Source organism: Pinus tabuliformis, chromosome 1_1 (genome assembly GCF_031772625.1).
Source record: "Pinus tabuliformis cultivar Carrire ecotype Pingquan chromosome 1_1, CPIR1, whole genome shotgun sequence".
NCBI classification, from domain to species: Eukaryota; Viridiplantae; Streptophyta; class Pinopsida; order Pinales; family Pinaceae; genus Pinus; species Pinus tabuliformis.
This window is the reverse complement of record NC_142297.1, coordinates 907,532,553-907,554,345: the sequence shown is the minus strand read 5'-3', so window position 1 is coordinate 907,554,345 and position 21,793 is coordinate 907,532,553. Positions and strand designations below refer to the sequence as shown.

At 35.2% G+C, this 21,793-nt stretch overlaps 1 long non-coding RNA gene and 1 pseudogene across 1 annotated transcript; both read right to left on the bottom strand.

Moving 5' to 3' along the window:
• Nucleotides 1-435: 435 nt before the first annotated feature.
• On the bottom strand, nucleotides 436-1,239 carry LOC149217348 (uncharacterized). Its single transcript, XR_016251263.1, has 3 exons — nucleotides 1,161-1,239; nucleotides 975-1,066; nucleotides 436-802 (listed from the first exon to the last, which is right to left on the bottom strand). It is a non-coding gene; the product is annotated as an uncharacterized LOC149217348 (long non-coding RNA).
• An 8,494-nt stretch (nucleotides 1,240-9,733) lies between these two features.
• On the bottom strand, nucleotides 9,734-11,514 carry LOC149217347 (SNW/SKI-interacting protein A pseudogene; annotated as a pseudogene).
• Nucleotides 11,515-21,793: the final 10,279 nt, after the last annotated feature.

Below are 21,793 nucleotides of genomic sequence, written 5' to 3'. Positions count from 1 at the left end.
CCATGTTTTGTTCCCTTCTTTGTGTCAACTATTGCACAATTTTTCACTTCTAATTTAAAACACTTTGTATGTCAATTGTTTGCATTTTGTATTAATTCCTAGTTTAACATCCAATTTTACTTTCAATTTTGCATCCATGGTTACATCCGCATTTGACTTCTTATATAGAGTATATTTTTCTTTACATATATGACCCCCTTTATAGATTCATAGTGAAATATATGATAGTTTCTAAATATCATTAAAGCAGATATCACAATTCAAAATCATTTGTAAAGAAATTTAAGAGAAATTGACAACATCCATCCAAAAAAATAACAATGTGTCATTAACAATTTTCAAAACATGTATAAAATAGCAACATAATACTAATAAAATCAGTATTATTTTTAATCAAAACAACTAAAATTCAAATATGATTAACAAATCAAAATATTTCATGAATATCGTTATTCTACGATAAATTAACAACATACATAAATCAAACTCATCGTATGATTACAAAATCAAAATGTCTCATTGATATAGGGTAAATTCACAACACCCATCTAAACATAACAATGTCATTCTACACAATAATTTCTTCATAAAAAACAATGCATGTGCATGCCTAGCTACCACCACCAAGATCATCCTCATGATCATCTTGACCATCCTCATTACTCTGATCCACATCATCACCAACACCGCAACTATCATCATCATCTCCTCCTTCACCACCATCATCCTCATCCTCATCATCTCCTGATATATGTTGAACATAATTTGGATCATCGTCTTGGCAATCATTACCTATAGCATTCTGACAAAAAAAATCAATATTACATGTTAGTATTAATTACATAACACAACGCATGTTTTTGTTATACAATGTTAACCATAAAATGAGGTAAGATATAATATCTAATAGTACTAAAAAATAAAATGAAGATATGGTTTAAAAGTATATTGGAAATCCAACTAAGATTACATACCATAGAGTCCATCCAAACAACAAATTCAACCCATCTCTTTTGCTGCAGCACCTCCTTTTCCAAATGATTTGGAGGTCTTCCATATTTTAGTTCCTATCAATCAGTAAATAGGGAGAAATTAGATAACAATGACTTTCTTCTAGTGCAAAATTTATTAAAAAAATATCACATGTTTAATATACTTATAAAGGTTGTTATCAGTGCTTTTAAACCTTTCTGGCCACTACGATGAGTGACTTTTGTCTTGGTTAACCTCGCCTTGGATGCCTTGTCCTTAAACATAAACCAATTCAATTTATTTTCACACAAATACATGTCTAAGATACTTATAAGTATTAATACATTCTAAATAATGTTTAATGAAAAATTCAATCCCTGAATGCTCTCATTGCCGGCTTTTCTTTGTGCATCCAACTTCTCATATGATTTTACAAGTTCTTTCCATACTTTAAAAGGTATGTCAATAGGTCTTTGTTTCAGTCTTTGATCTTGAGGCATTTTTTTAATTTTTCTTGTTTGGTTAAAAATTTTGGTTAAAAAAAACCGAACAAATAATTCACATCAATGGCATGGGGACTCTATGGATATGTGTAAAAAAATGGCTATAAAGAAAACATCCAAAAAACATATGAGCTCTCCCTTTGATGGTCACTTGGGGCATATGGCTAGAAAGGAACAACTCCATTTTCGAAAATCAAGGACAATCCTTTCTCAAAGTCCTTCCTAATATTTGCTCCAAATGTCTTAAAATGAAAAACAAAATTCAAACATCATCCTTAAACATCTCCCTTAAATATAATATTGGACCATAAATTCTTCACTTTTATTGTTATCGGCTCTGGAATGATTTTTCTATATGCAATTATATAATGAAATATGCGTGCACTAATGAAAAAACATTGAGTTTCATTTTTCATAATCACAAACAATGAAAAAAGAATTGAAAAAACATTGAGTTTCATTTTTCATAATCACAAACAATGAAAAAAGAATCACACGTAACTAGCATCATTTTGGAAATTTTATATTTATTAAAAATCTTTAACATGTTTTCCTCCCATATCTCATAAAAAGGTGTGAATTTTTTTATATACTCTCCAATAAGCACTACAACAAAACCAGCGATTTGGAGGTTTTACACTAAGTTTTTCAACATCGAGCTTACTAGGGCTTGCACCACCGGGGTTATTAGTAAGAATCTCATGAGGTTTGCATAGCCATGATTATTAGAATCAAAATAGTAGGATTTGCACTAAAAAACAGTTCATAGAGCTTTCCTGCTGGGGAGAAAATCACAAGTTCAACTTCTGCAGTGCAGAGCACCGAGAGCTCGTAAGCTTTCTTCAGCAATCCACCTATGTTTGGAAAATGTAGCCTGCCTGTTGGCGATGTTCTCAATCCTCTTCCTCTGCATCTTTCCCCTCACTATTCTTGTATGTCCTCTTTCGTTTTTCCCTCCAAACAAACCCTCTCAAATTGAGAAAGCAGAACAACTCACTCGATGAGAATCCGAATCCAATTATCGCTTCTAACAATAACCCAATATGATACCAGAAGTGATTACACAAACCCTCATTGACTCTTCATTTGTTTGGAAAAGAGCCAAGCATATACTTCTGACGAGGGTTTCCGTCTCAAGTCTGGCTCGCAGGACGTCGCTTAGTCAATTGCGAGAAAAGTTTTCCACTTGCCTGTCACATACGGTTTGTCACACTATATATTAAAATAAGGTTGATCATACTAACAATAAGGTTGTATAGTTTAAAAGGAGGGCTCTCCTGACTGCATTTGGTTGGTTTATAGAAAAGATTGCTGGAATGTGTAATGTGAATGCTCTGCTAACTATTTTTTAAGCATTTGGAAGTATTAAAACCCCCTAGGATAATTAATGTAAGACCTGTTAATTAATGTGTAAAGATGGCTATTGTCCTTGGGCTACCTTAGCTGTTCGTGTTTAGTGATCTATGGTATTATGACTCCTCAAGTCACTATTAAACCATGAGAACCATGCCCAGGCAGACTAGTGTGACATTGTGGATGAGAACCAAAACTAGACTCCTATAACCTCCTTTTTCATCCTTTAAATTGCAGAATTAACTGACTGTTCTAGTAATCGTTCTTGAGCACCTGAAGATGTGCACCCTAAATAATAAGAATAATACCCTGTAACATATGAATAGTCCATCCTGTGCATGTAGGATATGCACATGAGGTCCAATAAAATCACTAACCAGAATACCAGGTGTTATTAAAGCCTCTACAGGTTGATATATATGAATGTTACAGTGTGCAGGAGTATGATTCAATTCCATACGAAAATACAAAACATCTGATAGGATTTCCTTATACCTCATAGGCAAACAACCATTGTCCCTTCTATAGATGAGCAGAATAAGTGCTTGGTTCTCTACACTAAATAAAGACAAAGTATAGTACTTATTGCTGACAAAATAGGATTTAAATCGCGGTTCAATTGCTTGACATTCAGCTGGTCACAGAATTGTAGAGTGCATAATCGTAAGTGATGTTGCGAGCCTCATTGCTCAAAGTCTAAGGGTCTTGCGAGCCATAATCACAGCCATGTATGGCATATCTTGTAATTATGGCATTTTATGAGGTCAATTCTTGTGAAGACATTTCAGTTTATAATAAATTTTGCACCTCAACAGAGTTTTGGCAAGACCTGGCTGAGCTAGGACATCAACAACACAACTGATATGAATGACATAATCTAGCCTCAAGAGGGAGCATCTTTTGTTTCATCACTCTAACAATCTATGAAGTGGTGGAAAGCATAACAACTTCCCCTTGAATATGACACCTAAACTGAGTACAAATCCTAAATGATGCAGCCCTTGGTGCATGTCTCTCAAAGTATCGATATTTCAAATGTTGAAAGCTCTTGTGCCCATTTGATATGCATTCGATTGCAGTTCCCCTGAAGAAAGAATCTTATAAAGGTGAGGCCATGGCCAATATGTTAGCCATATCCATTGGAGTTGCCATTGCTTGACAACTTTAGTGTGATCAGTCCCACCATGATTCACATGGGCTTCTACTCAACACTGGCTGTTGCTATTGTAGGAGTCTTCAAGCTCGTTGAACCCATAGTATTGATAAGTGTATTCTTTGGGTCTCTGGTTTTCAAATTCTGCCTATGTTTTCCTCTCAGTATCATTATTTCAAATGCTGAAAGCTCTAATTCCCATTGTTGTGTATTTGATTGTGGTTTCCCTAAAGAAAGAAGCTTATAAAGGTGAGCCCGAGGCCAATATGTTGGCCATATCCATTGGAGTTACTATTTCAGCTTATGGGGAGGCCAAGATGAATGCATGGGAGGTGATTCTCCAGTTAAGTGCAGTTGCATGTGAGACTACCCAATTGGTTCTCATACAAATTCCACGAACATCAAAAGGGATTAAGTTGAATCCCATCACATCTTTGTTGCTCCTTGTTGCCTTGTTTTTCTCAGCACCCCCTGGGCCTTAGTAGAATACCCATTTCTGATAATCAGGGTCTCTTCCTTTGATTTGGATTACATGACATTTCTGCTTGTGCCTTGGCTCTTAATCTTGCAGTGTTTCTTCTGATAGGAAAGACTTCAGCCTTGACTATGAATGTTGCTGGTCTTGTCAAGGACTGGCTGCTCATAACATTATCTTTGTCTGTAATAAATGAAAAGGTTACAGTCATAAACTTGAGTGGGTGTGGACTGGCTTTTCTCGCTGTCTGTTACTATAATCATTTGAAACTTCAAGCTCCCAAGTCCAATGACAACCAACCAAAGTACCTCAGTAGTGCAGCTGATGCCAATGATGAAGGAGAAGGTTTGATAATGACGAGTGGGAGATTCTCAATCAGAGATTCAGAACCAGTAGAGAAAAATCAAACTCAAGCTTCAGGATTAGGTATTTAGATCATTAATATTGTCCTGTGCTAGAGATTACTGTTCTTGGATTGGCTCCTCTATGCCCAGATTTATTTGCAGGGAACAGGCCAGTCATTCACAGTGAAGAAGATAATGACAAGATTAGTGTATAATGATGGACAAGATGGTGCCATGGTGCCAACCTAAATCTCAAGTAAGGAGACATCTGTTCATCAATTTGTCAAGAAGCATGGCCTACAATTCAATTGCTCTAAGCCTATCACTTCTTCCACCTGTCAAATAAATTGTTTCCTGTTTGTTTAGTTGACTATGGTTCTAATAAATATACTATTGTTTGATGTAAAAAGACAAAACAAAACAAAAAATATGGGAAGTTGTGACCCCATTTTCTAACTACAAATTGAAATCGGATTACCATAGTGACCACCTCTGCTTATTGGAATCAAAAAGGGGGTGGGTTATGCACAATCCTCTGTATCATTTGCTATTACCAGAGATAATTAAAGCCACCCTAAACTCAAGTCTTAACTATGCTGATAGGGTGTTTGGGGAGGGGGATCCCTTACCAACCCACTATAATCTGCACAAAAGCATCCTAAGAACATATGCAAAATCAACCCTTCAATGAAATGATCCAAGAATATAGGTACTCAAACATTGATTTTATCAAAGAAAAATACAAGACAGAAAGAAAAGATCATAACAAGGATTAGAAGAGTCTAAGAACAGTGCTCACTGTCTACAGAGCCAAGACAAATGCAGAAGAGTTCTTCCTTCAATTCCCCATCTGAGAAATCAGTTGCATGCCAGACCCAAGTTTTATCACTACCTGCGTGCTCCTGAAGTGACATTGGGGAATGAACTGCAAGGCAAAAAAAAAAAACAATATAATCCAGATAATAAGGATCAACACAAATTCTCGGCACAGAAAGCCTCTTAAAACTTGGACGTAAGATAAGCTATTACAATCTCAGGGGGGAAATTACACAAAAAAAAAGAAACAAACAAATTTACATACTTAAATGGTTTGCACATATTTTCAATGTCTTGGATTGCCTCATGACCAGCCGAACCTTTGTAGTATCCTTGTGCTTAAGAAACTTTACTGTTCCTACACCATGCTCCTTCCATTGATTCCCATCATTGGATGAAAAATTGGAATGAAAATCTTCAGCAGATTGTTCTTCTTCCTACCCCACCACCACCATAAATGCCAACAAGTATATATGAAAAGGAAATATTTCAGGACTTTAGAGCTCAAAAAAGTTCAATCACTATCACCCCAAGTTCTGCTGATATGAAAGCCTATTTCTGTAGAGAAGAAGTTCTTCGATACTCTGTTCCTGACAGGGCTGTCTCTTACAGTACTGTAGATGGGAGTAATGCAGTTGTTGCTCCACTAAGGAAATTTGGTTGCAAACCTACCATAATGCATACACCATAGTGCATTATGACTCTTATTGAAGGATTGTCATTAGGGAACACTAAAGGAGATTACTCATTGATAATGAGCCAAAATGGAAGTAATAAAATATCTATGTTGAGAGCTATTGCGGGGATGTGGTGTTTTGGTAAAGGAACTAATAGGTTCCATATTAAACACAAAAATAAAGAATCAAATAAATCTACTTTACCAGAAGTTGTCAATCATATTCAGCGACTTAAGTCATGTTGTGATCTTGAAGTTACAGTGAATGACAAGGCCTGATCTCAAAATTTCATAAGGGTCCGAGTTGCTGATTGGAAGGCCAAGGCCCTGATCTTGAAGGCCAAGATTAGGACTTGCTGGAGGGTGGACAGTCCTTATGTTAGGCTTGAATCTGCTCTAAAAAAGTAGCATGGAGGGCAGCATCTTATTGGAGGAGAGCCGCAGGAAGGGAAAGCAATTCTGGGCTAGTTTGATGAACTGTTAGGGACTGTGATTGGTGCCCTAAATAGTCCCAGAATTGCAGCAGTGCAGCAAGAAGTCTACAGCACTTTTAAGAGATGCTTTGAGCATTCGGTTGGCGATGTTTTGAAGACATTTTCTTCAGTGTTGCTATGTGCTAGGCCACGGGCCATAGCACCATAGCAAAGGTTACCTTGGGGCTGCTGTCTTAGGACTGTTCGGAGACTGATCAGATTAGCCATTCATCACAGTCAAGGGAGTTTTGGCCTGCAACCAGAATTGCTGGAGCAGCTAGCAATTTGAAGAATGCTGCATCAGGATATGCTTCAGCACTCTTGATGATTGAAGACTGTCATAATGATGTACCTTCTTCTGCTCTCATAAAATCTCAGATTTATGTATTTGTACTATCTCTCTGCTGAACTATTGAAGATTATAAGAAGAATTGATCAAGGGTTCCCCACATTGGGGTTTGTCCCTGGCTGGTGCCACATCTTGTGTCCTCTTCTCTTGGCTTGTCTTCTACTGTTTATGTTTATGTTCTATCTGCACTTTACTATCATGTTGATGCGATTGCTAATCTGAATATTGTCATTGGGCTAATATGAAAAATTGAAGTAAATTGCTCTAAGCATAGATCATACCTAAAATTAACACATGCAAAACTTATCCATGATGTGATGATGTTCCAGCAGATGATTAGCAGAGAGAAGTTAGACGTGTGAAATTTAGCCTAGAAGCCTATTTTCAAACCCAAACAAATCTAGCAGGCCAAAATAATATATGATTCCATCAGTTAAATTGGATGATCAGTCCTCACGAAATTGAAGAAATTGGTTTCTGGAATTCCTGATGTTCAAGCCCAACACGATGGAGTATGTCCTGGATGTGCTAGTGGAAAGAAGAGAAGGGGTCCATTTCCCTCTAGTGAGAACAAGACAAAAATACAAAAGACATCCTCCATCTCAGTCATTACAAGATATGTGGTCTGATGCCCGTACATTGGTGGTCATCTCTACTACATTATCTTCATTGATGATATTTTAAAGAAGACATGGATATATTACATGAAGCATAAGGATGAGGCCTTCGATTTGTTCAAGAATTTCAAAGCCTTGGTCAAAAATCAAACTGGAAAGAAAATTAAGATCTTCAGGTCTGACATTGGTGGAGAGTACATTTCCAATGAATTCATAAATATTTGCAAGAAGGCATCACGAAAGAGATGATTGTGCCCTATAATCTCAAACAAAATGGAATAGCCAAAAGGAAGAACGGGTCTATTGTAGAAGTTGCCCATGCCATGCTCCATGATCAAAAGTTGTTGAAGTTCCTTTGGGGGAAGCAACTAATGCAGTTGTATATGTTCAAAACAGGTACCCCATCAATCATTGGACAACAAGACTCCTGAAGAAGTATTCACAGGTTTATTCAAGTTGACCCTCACACCCTTGAAGAAGCTGTGAAAGAACAAGTTGGAAGGATGCTATGGTGTTTGATCCTTGTCTTTGGTAAGTCAGGAATCTCACCCAAACATATGATGCAATGTGTTCTACCACATGACTCTTGAGGGTTATTGTTTGGAAGATCAAGAAGCAATAGGATGGATGAGATATTGTATCATGCCTATTGCTCAACATAGGGTGGAAAATGTTAGTTCCCCAATGAGATGACTTAGGGTGAGAGTGTCCCATAGGACCTTCTTCATTGTCCGATGAAATTTTACAAGTAGGCATCAATCTCTCTTTCAGCCCACGGGAAAAATAGAACATGTAAACAATAGCTAGTTACTCAGCCATTTCTATATATTCTGAGATATTTTTAAAAGCCCGCAAACCAGATCTCAGTTGGGGAATTAGCTGATTAAGTAACTCAAATGTATAGCTGGGGGAAATGTACAATATTTTGATTCTGTTGAGATTAAATTCGTTTTTCTGTTGAGATTAAATTCCAAAATGAACCAGTTTCTTATTCAACATCTTAGTATCACTGAAATACAAGCAAAGAAGTTCAGCAGTTATGAGGCAATAACAGTAAGATTAAAATTCTCTCCTTTTACACACCTACACAAATAATGGTGACCAAGAAGATAATTGATTTTGTCTTCTACTGATATGGGATCAAAAAACTAATATCATTACAATTGGGCATTATAAGTATGTCAAATGCAAACTGCTTCTCCTACTACAGTGTTTAACCAATTCTTAATCAACAGCACGCATACTCAATTTATTTGCATCTAGCAAGAATGAACCCACAAGCATAATGCTGGCCTAAATGATAAAACTGGGATTCCATATATGTATAGAGAGCAACTTTGCATACTTCGTAACATTTCGACAAAGTTTCAAGAGAGAGATAATTTTCTGCTAAAGCCCCCATAATATGTTAAGATGCACTAGACAATCTTAATTTTATTGTTCTGACGACATAGTGCCAGCTCACTAGCCTACCTATGATATAAATACTTCTCCTGAGTTAAAATTTATACAATTTTAAGCAAATATATAATAAATACAGTAATTTAACCATTAAAAGCATATCTACCAAAACAAATTTGCATCCAACCAATAATAAGGATAACGATTTGGAAATCTTTGAACTAAAATGCACCAAACTGAAATCGTTTTTTTTTTAAAACACTTTGGAAATTAAAGTGGGACGTAATACACTCAACCCTTTTGCAGTTTTAGTCATTACATAAAACAGAAATTACAACAATAGGACTGTTTTAAAATTACAAATTTTAAGAGAATACTATTGTATGCATGACACAACTAAATGCATTGTGACATGCTTTGCCCTGGATTTCATGGCTAAGTACATACCCATGAAACTTGAAAGAGTTGTGGCAACAAGTCGTTTCTGTAACTAAAGAGAAGAATTTTAATTTGGTTGTTCACATTCATATCAAGTATAAAATCACCCAATAAAATTTCTCTTGAGGCATTAACAACGACCAACCTCTCACAAAAGAAGCGCTTACCAGTTTTTGGCAATAGTCAAATTTAGCGCCCTCTCTCAAAGTCAACACGAGTCCTACTGGAGCCTCCTTCATAACTTTCCTTCATTGCAGACCCAGCACTTGCCTTCATGGTTCCTCCACCTCCAATCTTGTCCATTGCTTTCTTCCCTTTCTTCACTTCCGTCAAGAACTGATCCAAACCAAATGGATCAGCTTCTTCTGCATCCTTTTCAAACTCAACAGGTCTGTCCCTAGGTCCACCCCTTTCAGTAGCACCAGCAAATCCTTTATCAGCTCTGAAACAGTCAGTCTTAAGCACCTTATCAAGCTGTTCATCTGCCCCTCCGTACATTTCATTATCTGCATCCTTCTTGGGTCTATAAAGAGTGGACAGTGTGTTATGAGCAGTAAATAGACCTTTATCATAAATATTGTACTGATCATCAGTTGCAAATCCAGACTCCATGCCCTTCTCCTGGTTGAATAGTCTCTGATCGTAGGCAACTTCACCTGTACCTGCAGTGGTATTGGCCATTCCGAGCGCAATTTTCTCACTAACATCACGGTCTCTGTCTCTGGTAATCTTGCTTTTCTTCCCAACGTGCCCTTCTTTAGCCTCCAACCTTCTTTCCCTTTCTCTCTCCCTTCTCCTCTCATCGCGAAGCGCTTCACGCTTAAGCCGTTCCTCTCTTTCCTCTTTATTCTCTCTTATGTTCTCCTTGGGGGCATCACGATCAGACTCCGTCTTCCTTTCACTGCCACCTGCAAAGGGCGTGACAGTTGCCCTTTCAGGTACTCCAATAGCGACCTTATCACCACCACCAGCACCGGCTCCGGCACCTGCACCTGCACCTGCTCCACTTCTCTCCATCCTAGCTCGTTGAGCCAGAGCACGCAGTTCCTGTTCTTTCTTCTCCTTCTCCTTGAGCATCAACTCCTTCTGGATCTTGGATCTCATCTCAACCGCCTCTCTGGCCTTCTGTTCAGCTACATACAACGCCTCTGAAAGCTTCGCAAAGTTGTCATTAATCTGGACCTCCTGGAGCCCTCTTCCATCAGCCGCAAGACGCTTGTCGAGCGGAATTGTATACCCTTTGGGATTCTTCCAATTGGAGATGCAAGGTGGGATTTTCCAGTCTTGCTGATCCTTGACAGTCACAGGCCTTGGAGGTGAATGCATAACAGGAACGGGGGGTGATCCGGAAGCTTTTGGTACCCTCTTATGTTTGAACTTGGGAGGCTCAAGAGGATCCTTGGGCATCAACGCTCACGGGCAGAATCTTGGTGTCTTTCCTTTCTTCCTTGCGCCCCATGTCCAGTGGATATTGGGCAATGTGAATCTCTGGGAAGGCGCCCCCATCGCCGAAGTCTTCGATCTTGCGAGGGACAAATCCTGCCCGCTTCCCGTAAGGGGGTATTTGCTTAACCTTTACGACCGAATTGGGCTGGTGTTGATCTACCCGATCCCTGAACCATGGATCCGAAGCAAAATCATACTGTGGCCCGTTGTTTACCTTGGGAGCTGGAAGGCTCCCAAGTAGTGATCCTGCCATCTTCGAAAACGGACTAAGCACTGAACACAGAAGAACAGATAATACAATTGAAACCTAGTCCAAAAAGAGCTTCAAAATGAAACCTGGCGCTTCTGCAGAGAGAATAATTTGAGGGTTTTATTTATATTTTTACCCGTGGAATGAAGAATCGGCGCGCCGTTCGAAGAATTTCAAATTCTCTTCGAAGCTCTGCAGTTGAACATCGGAGAGCAGCACCAAACCCTGATCGAAAAAATGAAACCCTCTCTACGGTAAGCTGTCAAAATACTTATACGGGACCATGCAGGTTACAATGTGAATTTGTTGGTCGGCAGCCGGCTCGTTGAAATTTAAATAAATCCTTCAAAGATTTATCCCATCGATTTTCTCCCCTTGTGTTTTCGGCGGTGAGTAAGTTTAGTGGTGGTGCGTAAAATAATTTGGCATAATGAAATTATCTCATGAGTTTATTGAGGTTCAAGTCTCCCCGTTACCTAGATTTGTAATGGAAAAATATTGGAAAATAAAATACCTTTTCTAAAATAACATTAAAATTAAGGCAAGGAATTGGGTATCTCTTCTAGTTTCATTAAGATCCCTTCATGTTGTTTAATTGATTTCATATTATTATTTGAACCTTATTTTTCATTTTGAGTTTTAAGTTCTTTATACGGTGTAATGCTTTATCAATGTTGTAAAGTTAGATTTAATCAACTTTTTTTAATGAAAAATTGTTTTTATTTGGTTAAGAATTTGCCTTTTTTGAAGGTAAAGAAATAGATTAATTACTGAAGATTCAAAATATCTTGCAAGAGTGAAATTACTAGCAAGTAATTATAAGTGGTATAGTTTTTCTTTAATAATAATAATGAGTCAACCTATATTAGCCTAGCAGATAACAGTTAGTGATGGTTATCCTCACTGTTGGTTTTATAATTGAGTTATGATAGATTTTCTCACTCTTTAAAAATAAAAATAAAAATAAGTAATATGTTACACTTGCTTTATACATTATGGAATCTAACCTTTGATTATATGTTGTTCTTTATAAGTAACATTATCCATGAGTGCCCGTGAACTACATGTTGAATTGCATGTTGTTCGTACATTCCCATAGAATGGGAGAACTTGAAATTCCTTTGCATTATAGAGTCGTTGTCCATAGACTTTATGAAGAGGTGAAAGTCAAAATTAGGTTCCAAATAAGGTTTTACGACACATGCCAATTATTCCTAGACTACAACGGATGTTTCGTTGTAAATCTCTTGCACAATTGATGGATTGGCATGCAAAGAATAGGAGTAAAGATGGATTCATGCGAATTCCTATGGACTCCAAAGCAATGAAACATATAGAGGAAAAATGGCCAAGAAAATTCAAGGATGAACCTCGCAGTATTAGGTTAGGACTTGCAATGGATGGAGTGTGCCCTTTCTCTTTCCTAAGCTCAAATTATAGTGTTTGGCCAGTTGGACTGATAGTATACAATATTCCCCCATGGATGAGTGTTAGAAAGGAACACCTTATGCTAACTCTCATCGTTCCAGGAAAACATCAAGTGAAAAAAATGGATGTTTACATTGCACCTTTTATTGATGAGATGCAATTGTTATGGAAAGGCATAAGAATGTATGACATATCACGTCCTCCATCAAATAGGTCCTTCATGTTTTATGGCATACTATGTTGGACAATTCATGATTTCCCAGGACTTGGTGTTTGTTCTGGTAAGAGATCAAATAATTTGCATATTCGTAGTACATCATAATTTATTTTCAATTCAAGTTGTATATAAGTATTACATTATTATTGTTTTCTTATGTAAGCTAGTTATTGATTATAGGGCTACAAACAAAAGGGATTTTTGCATGTCCAAGATGTGCAGAACAATTTGAGGGGCGATATTCTAAAGATCTACACGAAGTTATATATGCAAACAACAGGGTTTTTCTACCACCGAACCATAAGTTCAGAAGCCGCCTAAAGAATCAATTTGATGGAAAAATTGAAAATAAACCTCCTCCCAAGGTTATGGGTCCAGCTGATTGGCTTAAAATGTATGGAGATGCTGAATCAAAAGCTTGGAACCATTTTTTTCGTCATGATCATTCAATTGAGGAACCAGAACAAGTTATGGTTGAAATGCCAAAAGGAATGAAAAGGAAATCCATATTTTATGATCTCCCTTACTGGAAGGATCTATTAATATCTCATTTAATAGATCCTATGCATGTTTTCAAAAATGTCCCTGATTCTATTTTTCGACATATATCTAGCAAAGATAAAGACACTTTGTCATCAAGGAGGGATATTGCTCTTTCACGTACCAAATTTGATAGAAGACATTTGTGGCCAAGTAAGGAAAATGAATCATATGCAGAAGCTCCATGGATACTAAAAAGGAAAGAGTTAGATCAACTAAAAAATGTGATTCGTTCAATAAGAACACCCACTGGATATGGATCATCATTGAATAAAGCTTTTACAGTAGAGGGACATATCACAGGATTCAAAACACATGATTATCACAATTTTATGACGGTATTAACATCAATTAATTGTTATTCTTATCATTTACTTACTAAAACGTATTTTGATATATTATGATAAATCAATACTAATGAACTATAATAATTTGGTTTGATAGCATATCATGCCACTAGCAATAAGAGGGGATTCATGCCTTACAACTGACTTAAGGAATGCCATATGTCAATTGTCAGCCTTTACGAGGTATGTGGTCGCTTGATATTTACAAGGTTTTACATGGTATGAAATGTTCCTCTATATGATACAATGATATATTATATCTCATTCTAAATGTCACTAAAAATTCATACTAACTTAATGACAATATCTAATTAGGTGGGTGACCTCTAAAGAGATCCATGAGTCTGAAGTGCCAAGATGGAAGAAAGAAATCACAGAAATTGTATGTGTATTTGAAAAGGAGCTCTCTACAAGTTTCATGGACCTACAGGTCCATTTACTTATACATCTAGTTGATGACATTGAAATGGCAGGTATCATTTCAACAAGATGGATGTTTTTCTTTGAGAGATACATGAAAAACCTAAAAAGATATGTCCGATAGAAGGCACATCCAGAGGGTTGCATGGCTGAAGGGTATGTACTAAATGAAGCATTTTTCTTCCTATGTGAATTCCTTGGTAAAGATTTTGAAGATGGTGCACAATTTTGGGATCAAGAACGTGCATCTGATATTATAGATGGAGAAAAGCCTCAAACTAATGGTGTTCAAGAAGTAATTGGTATGTAAAATATTCATTATTATAGTTATTTTAGAATCATTTACTATATCATTTTGGGCTTCCCGAATTGAAAGAATAATATTTTAAGTTTGAATTATACATGTTGATTTTTAATAGGTGTTGATGAAAGTGTTGTGCTCAATAAATTTGTCCTCTACCAAATGGAATTCATGAATAAATGGATTGATATGTATGATATAAAAAGGAAAGAAGTGTTAGAAGCAAGGAAACAATTTAAGATATCAAACCCAAGGAATACCCCACTTCCCACTAATATTTCCGGTCAATGGGGAAAAGAATGCACAATAGAATGGGTTTCTAAACAAATTCAAAACCAAATAGATGAGGAAGGAATAGATGCAAACATAATAGAAGATGAGATCAACATGTGCAGAGGATGTGAAAAAAAGGTAAATTTTGAATTATTACAAAATGTTGCTTGAATACATTAATCACATTGTTAACTATTTAACTATGCACAATCATATTTAATTTCACTCAAGTAAATGGCTTGTCACAGGTGAGGAAGTATCCTGCAATGTGGGCATACAGTCATCATTATCGTGTAGAAAGAGTAGATGCAAAAAGACGATCCTTCGATTGTGGTGTCATGGTTGATTTCAAGCAATCAAGTCGAGCAAGTTCAAAAGATAAAAATGTTATTGAAGGGAATCTTCAATACATTGGAAAAATACAAGAAATTATTGAGTTAGATTACCGCTCTTTCAAATGTAGTATTTTTAAATGTAAATGGTATGAAGCATTTAACAGGACACGGAGACATGATATCCATAGTGGATTGTTTTCTATAGATTCATCAAAATACCTACCACTGGATAAGGAGCCCTATGTTCTACCAATTCATTGTGAGCAGGTATTTTTTCACTAAAACAATATAAGAAATATAAGAAATAACGGTTGTATGTAATTTTGTAATTCATTTTTTATTGTGGATATATACATTCTCATTGATAATAAAATTTGATACCACTGGAGATCTAATATATTTATCTTCTTCACATGCAGGTTTTTTTCTATGAAGATATTTTGGATCCAAAATGGATATTTGTCATTCATTATGATCCAAGATTAAGGCATATATTCGAAGATGCCTCAATCAATACAGAGAAAAGTAATGATGACCAACCAAATATAGTTCAAGAATCGGGGAACATTGAACAAATTGGCATCAATGATGATGTTCAAGATGATGATGTTCAACCAGAGGACTGTGAACTAGATGATGGTGACAACATTCCTTTAGCAGTATGGACAAGCAGGGCTAGAGGTGTATTTTCACAAAATGATAAATTAGATGAGGCAATTCACCATGACAACCAACAATTTCCAAAGGCAAATGATCTTATAGAAGAAGGCAATATTGATGATATACAATATGAAGATCAAATTAATAGATCTGGTAACACTGATATTTTTGATGATGAAACAACTTTTATTGATACAGAATATGACGAAGGTGAAGATGAGGATGATCACAATATTACTTTAGCAGAATGGTTTAGGAAGAGTAATATTAATTTCTTGCAAGAACATATGAACATTGACAAGGAAGCATTGGAAGACATAGATGCAAATGATAACATAAATGAAGACTTCTAGATAATTTACAGGGTATGTCATTCATGTTTAAATAAGGACAATTATTATGTCCCATTTTCAAATGATTCATTGTTATTTGGTTGTAATAGTCATTTAATTACCATGTTTAGAACTCATAATCTAAATTGGTGTTTTGAATATTCTTATAGGTATACTCATTACTTGATGCAATTAATGTCATTAAAATGTATGTTAGTTAATATGGTTTGTTGGTTGGAAATAACAAGCTCAGTTAGTTAGATAAGAGTTACTATGGTTAGTTTCATCTATTAGTTGAAAATGGTTAGAAATAATATGAAGTTATGACTGAGACAAAATGAAAATAATTTATGTGTGTATAAATTGTCACATATTGTGAATATAGACAAATATAGCTTAACACACAAATATAACTTGTTAAGTTGAATTTATGGAATTAATTAACACAAATATATTAAACTACACTAAATAAAAATTCGAATTATTAAGGATATTTGGATGGGTAATGAAGGTGATTCAAATTTTCTACTGAGTTTATTCATTTTTGTGATCAATAATAACTTTCCCACACGCAGGTAATATTTTCCCCATATAGGGAATCCCTAATGGCATAGGGTCCCTATCATTGTATTGCTGTCATCGTTATCATCATTTAATCATCATCCTCATTGCCATTGTCATCGTCATCATATTCACCATCGCCACCACTATCATAGGTCATTTTTGATAACGATTATCATCATATCTTCCTTGGTTTCTAATATATATATGTATATGATGATGATGAGAAAAAAAAAAATCATTGGTCATAAAAGGTTACCATACGTCTAGACTATCTTTAAAGGTAGATCAAATTATTTTTTTGCACACTTCCAAAACATATGGTTTCTATTCCAAGGTAGATCTTGAACACATTGATGAATGCAACTTTGTCTTGGATGTATCATCCAAGCATTCTGTATATTTACAAGTTCACTTGTCATTTTCATTGTTTTTTAAAATGTTAAATATTTTCACGCATGATATACTGAATAGTTAATGGACACTACAAATAGTTTCCAGTACGGTTGATATTATTCTACTTATATGCTCTTTGTAACTGAACAAAATTATTAATTTTGTCTTGAAAATTAGACTTGTAGCACAAAGAAAATGGTTGGGAATTATTTAATGACTATATCAATTCACAACTACTAACACTTGTTTTTGCTTTCTCCTTAAGTTTTGCAACCCAATTTGACTTAAATTTGCTTAACAGTGAAAAACCATTTGTCAATACTTCAGGTTTTACAAAATTCCTATAAACAACTATATCTACTTGGTAATCTAAAAAATATCAACAAATTCACAATCTCATATATTAGTCAGAAGAGACCATCGTCAAAGTGAATCAAATACCAAGAATGATCTATGTCTGCTAAAACCTATAATCACATTGTTTCCTTAATAGCAACTAAAAACTTCTATACCCAGTTGTTGAACTTTTTCAACCAATTATAAACCTTCAACAAGAAGTAGTTTTCTAACGAGAATTATTGCCATATCTTCCTTGGTTTTACGAGGAAAAAGAAATAAAATTTCATTTGTTATCAAAGGTAAACCAAATTCATTATTTGCATACTTCCAAACCTAGGGTTTCGTATCCAAAGTAGATCCTAACCACATCAATGAAAGAAACTTTGTTTTTATGTATCATCCAAACATTATGTACAATTACAGACTCACCTCTAATCCATTGTTTATAAAAATGTTGAATATTTTCATACATGATATACTGAACAATTGGACAATGAAAATAGTTGTCATCGCTATTCTTCCATTTGTATGCTTTTTGCAACTTATTTGAAAGAGCAATTTTGTCCCAACAATTATACTTGTAGCATAAAGAACATGGTTAATACATATGATTAGACCAAAAACTAGTTACTACCAAAATTCAACCAAAAAAAATATTACTTCATAAAAATAGAATTAAAAACAAAAAATATAAAAACAAAAATTTCCCAAATTAAAAATAAATAAATGATAAACTTTTTTTACCAAAATTTAGTGATTTTTTTAGTGCTAATACTAACATCACCATTACAACAAGATATTTTTCTAGTGCTAATATTGCCATTACCACAAGATATAAGAGGGATATAATGCAAAAAGTTTAATAATAATATGTATGTAGAAGATGGTCTTTAGACTGGTGAATTCATGATAATCAATGGGACTACAGTCAAAATAATTGGATGTTATTTACTTTTTTACATAGATTGTCAAAATAATTGCATAAATCGGTTTTTTTTAACCAAAATTTAACAAAAACTTTGCTAGTGCTAACATTAGAACCACCATTACAACAAGATATCTTTCTAGTGTTGACAACACCATTATAGTAAGATACCTCAAGAGAGACAGAAAATTTTAGAAGTATGATAGTAATACGTATCTAGAAGATGGTATTGAAACTAGTAATTGTTCACGAATCCATAAGATTGTAAGGTCATTCTCATTATCATAATCATTGTCATCATCATCACCATCATCCTTGTCATTGTTATTGCCATCATTACATTATCATCATAATCACCATTCATGCCATCATCATCATCATTATGGACATTGTTTGCAATTGTTCATAATTGTAGATGTTGTAAGAAATATCATCAACCCAAAAAATGTGATCAGTGCTAGAAAAGGGTTGTTTAGGACACATTGATATACGTAAGAGAAATAACAACTCTATATTTGACAGATGATCAATGATGATCATCATCACCACCATTATCATCGTCATTGTCATTTTTATCATCCCCATCATCATCATTAATGTAATTTCTATCGACATTGTTGTAATCATGCATCATCATCATTCATGCCATTATTGTTTTTGATGATGACCTAGATGAAAATGATGATCATGACACCAAAGATAATGCTTATGATTATGACAATGACAACATCTAAAATTGGGAAGATTCGCCAACGTCATTAGCATCGTCATCATCGTAATCATTGCCATCATCATCATTGTCATTGTAACCACTATCGTCTTTATCATCATAATCACAATTCATGTCATCGCCATCATCTTCATTTTCATCATTGTCAATATTATTGACATTGTCATCAATTGTTCATAATTGTCAATGCCATAAGGAATATCATCAATGCAGAATATGATGAGTGTTGGAAAAGGGATGCCAAAGCGAACATAGAAATGGGGGCAACAATAGAAGTAAAATTGGATGAAAAGTGGATACAACATAAGTAGATGCACAACAACATGAAAAACCTGACACAAAAGTGGATGCAAAAGTAGATGCAGTTGTCAATGCAAACTTGGATGCAAACATGAAGGCAAAAGTGGAAGCAAACATGGGTCCAATGGTAGGTGTAAAACTTGGCACAAATTGTGGTGAAACAAATGTGGATGCAACAACGGAAACAAAAGTATATGCAAAAATGGATGAAACAAAAGTGGATGCAATAGGGGATGCAAACGTGGAAGCAAATGTGATTGCAATGGTAGGCGCAAGATATGGTGCAACAAAAGTGGATGTAACAATAGACAAAAAATATGCAAAATAAGATGCAAAAATGGATGTAAAAGTGGAAGCAAACATTGATGCAACAGGCAAAACAAAATTGGATGCAAAAAATGGATATAATGTAAGTAGATGCAAAAGTAGATACAAAACGAGATGCAAAACCCAATGCATAAACCTGACATAAAAGTGGATGCAAAAATAGATGCAATATTTGATGCAAAAGAGGATGTGAACATGGTTGCAAAATTGGAAGCAAACGTGGATACAACAGTGAGTGCAAAACATGGTGCAAATTGTGGCATAACAAAAGTGGATGTAATGATAGATGCAAAAAAAGAATCAAAGTATGATGCAAATGAAGATGTAAAAAGGGATGCAAAAAGTGTAATTTAAAATGGGTGCAACAGTGGATGCAAAATTGTGTGCAAAAGTGGATGCAATAAAAGTCGATGCAAAAGTAGATGCAAAACGATACACAAAACCCGATGCAAATCCCGGTCCAAAATTGGATACAAAAAGGGATGCAAAAATAGATGTAGTAGTTGATGAAAACCTCGACGCAAATGAGGATGCAAACGTGGATGCAAAATTATAATCAAAAGTGGGTGCAAAAGGAGGTGCCAAACTCGGCGCTAATTGTGGCACAAAAATATTAGATGCAATAGTGGGTACAATAATAGATGCAAAAGAGGATGTAAATATGGATGCCAAACAAGAGGGAAAAGTTGATGCAACAAAAGTAGATGCAATATTTTATGCAAAACTAGACACAAAACTCGATGTAAAACTTGGCGCAAAAGGGATGCACAAATGGATGAAAAAATGGATGCAAAAAATGATTTAAAAAAGGATGTAAAAAAGGATGCAAAAGTCGATGCAAAAGTTGATGCAAGTGTAGGTGCAAAAAGTGGATGCAAATGAGGATGCAAAAGTATGTCAAACAAAATTAGGTGCCAAACTTGATGCAAAACCTGGAACAAAACCTGGTGTAAAGGATGACACAAAACTTGGCATAAAATTTGGTGCAAAACGTGGTGCAAAACCTATTGCAATACCTGGTGCTAAACTGGATGTAAGATTTGGTGCAAAACTTGATGCAAATTTTGTGTCAAGTTTTGCACCATATTTGATAAATGGATGCAAATAGCACCAAAAATGGGCTCTAGATGCAAAAAAAGAAGTAAAAAGGGACGCTAATCGCTGGTTTTGTTGTAGTGATGGAACCATTTGAACATCACCATAGAATATGGCCTTGTATAGAGGAAGATGCCAATTACAATCATAAATCCAAGGGCATATGTGGACATGACACTTGCGCTAGCAATAAAATGCTAGCTATTTACTAGGACTAATAAAGAATTCCAGAACATTTTTTAATTCTTTTCAAATAGGAAAGGAGATATAAGTCAAGGGAATTGCTATCATGTACTCTAACCTCGTCCCCTTCTATTATTAAAGAATAAATTCAAGAAAAATCTCACTTACTCATACCTCGCCCTTTTTATTACCAATGAATAATTTTAATAGAACCCCTTATTTTCAGTATAGGAAAAATGAGTGATAAAATGATTGAAGAAAATAAATTGGCGACTTTTCCCACCCCAAGAAATCACCACCAAAAAATTGCAAATATTCCATAAGAATTCAATGCTTTAAAATAATAATATTTCATTTAGAGAAGGAATTAAAATGATATTAACAAAAATACCTATAAGGCACAATTTTAGGACACACTACATTTTTTTCACTTGTTGATGATGATTTTAGAAGAAAGACGAAGACTATTACAACAAATTTCAAAGAAAAACCTTAAAACTGAACAAGTGACATAAGGAATCAAAACGTACAAGAAATGATCTCAAAACATATCCAAATGATATGAGATTCATAGTGCTTGCATCCTTTGATTCACAAAGCTATCAAGTTTCAAACATAAGGAAGACAACCACAAAAGTTGTAGAATGATATCTGGACACATTCTAGAGATAGTCCTTATGGGGGCACGTTAAATTAGAGTCACAAGTTGAAATCACAATCAAAGGCATAAGAACATAGAGTTTTTTTGTTGCAGATAAATCATTGGAAAAACGTAGAAGGTCCAAAAAGGGAAACCATAAACTCTGCAAATAAGGCAA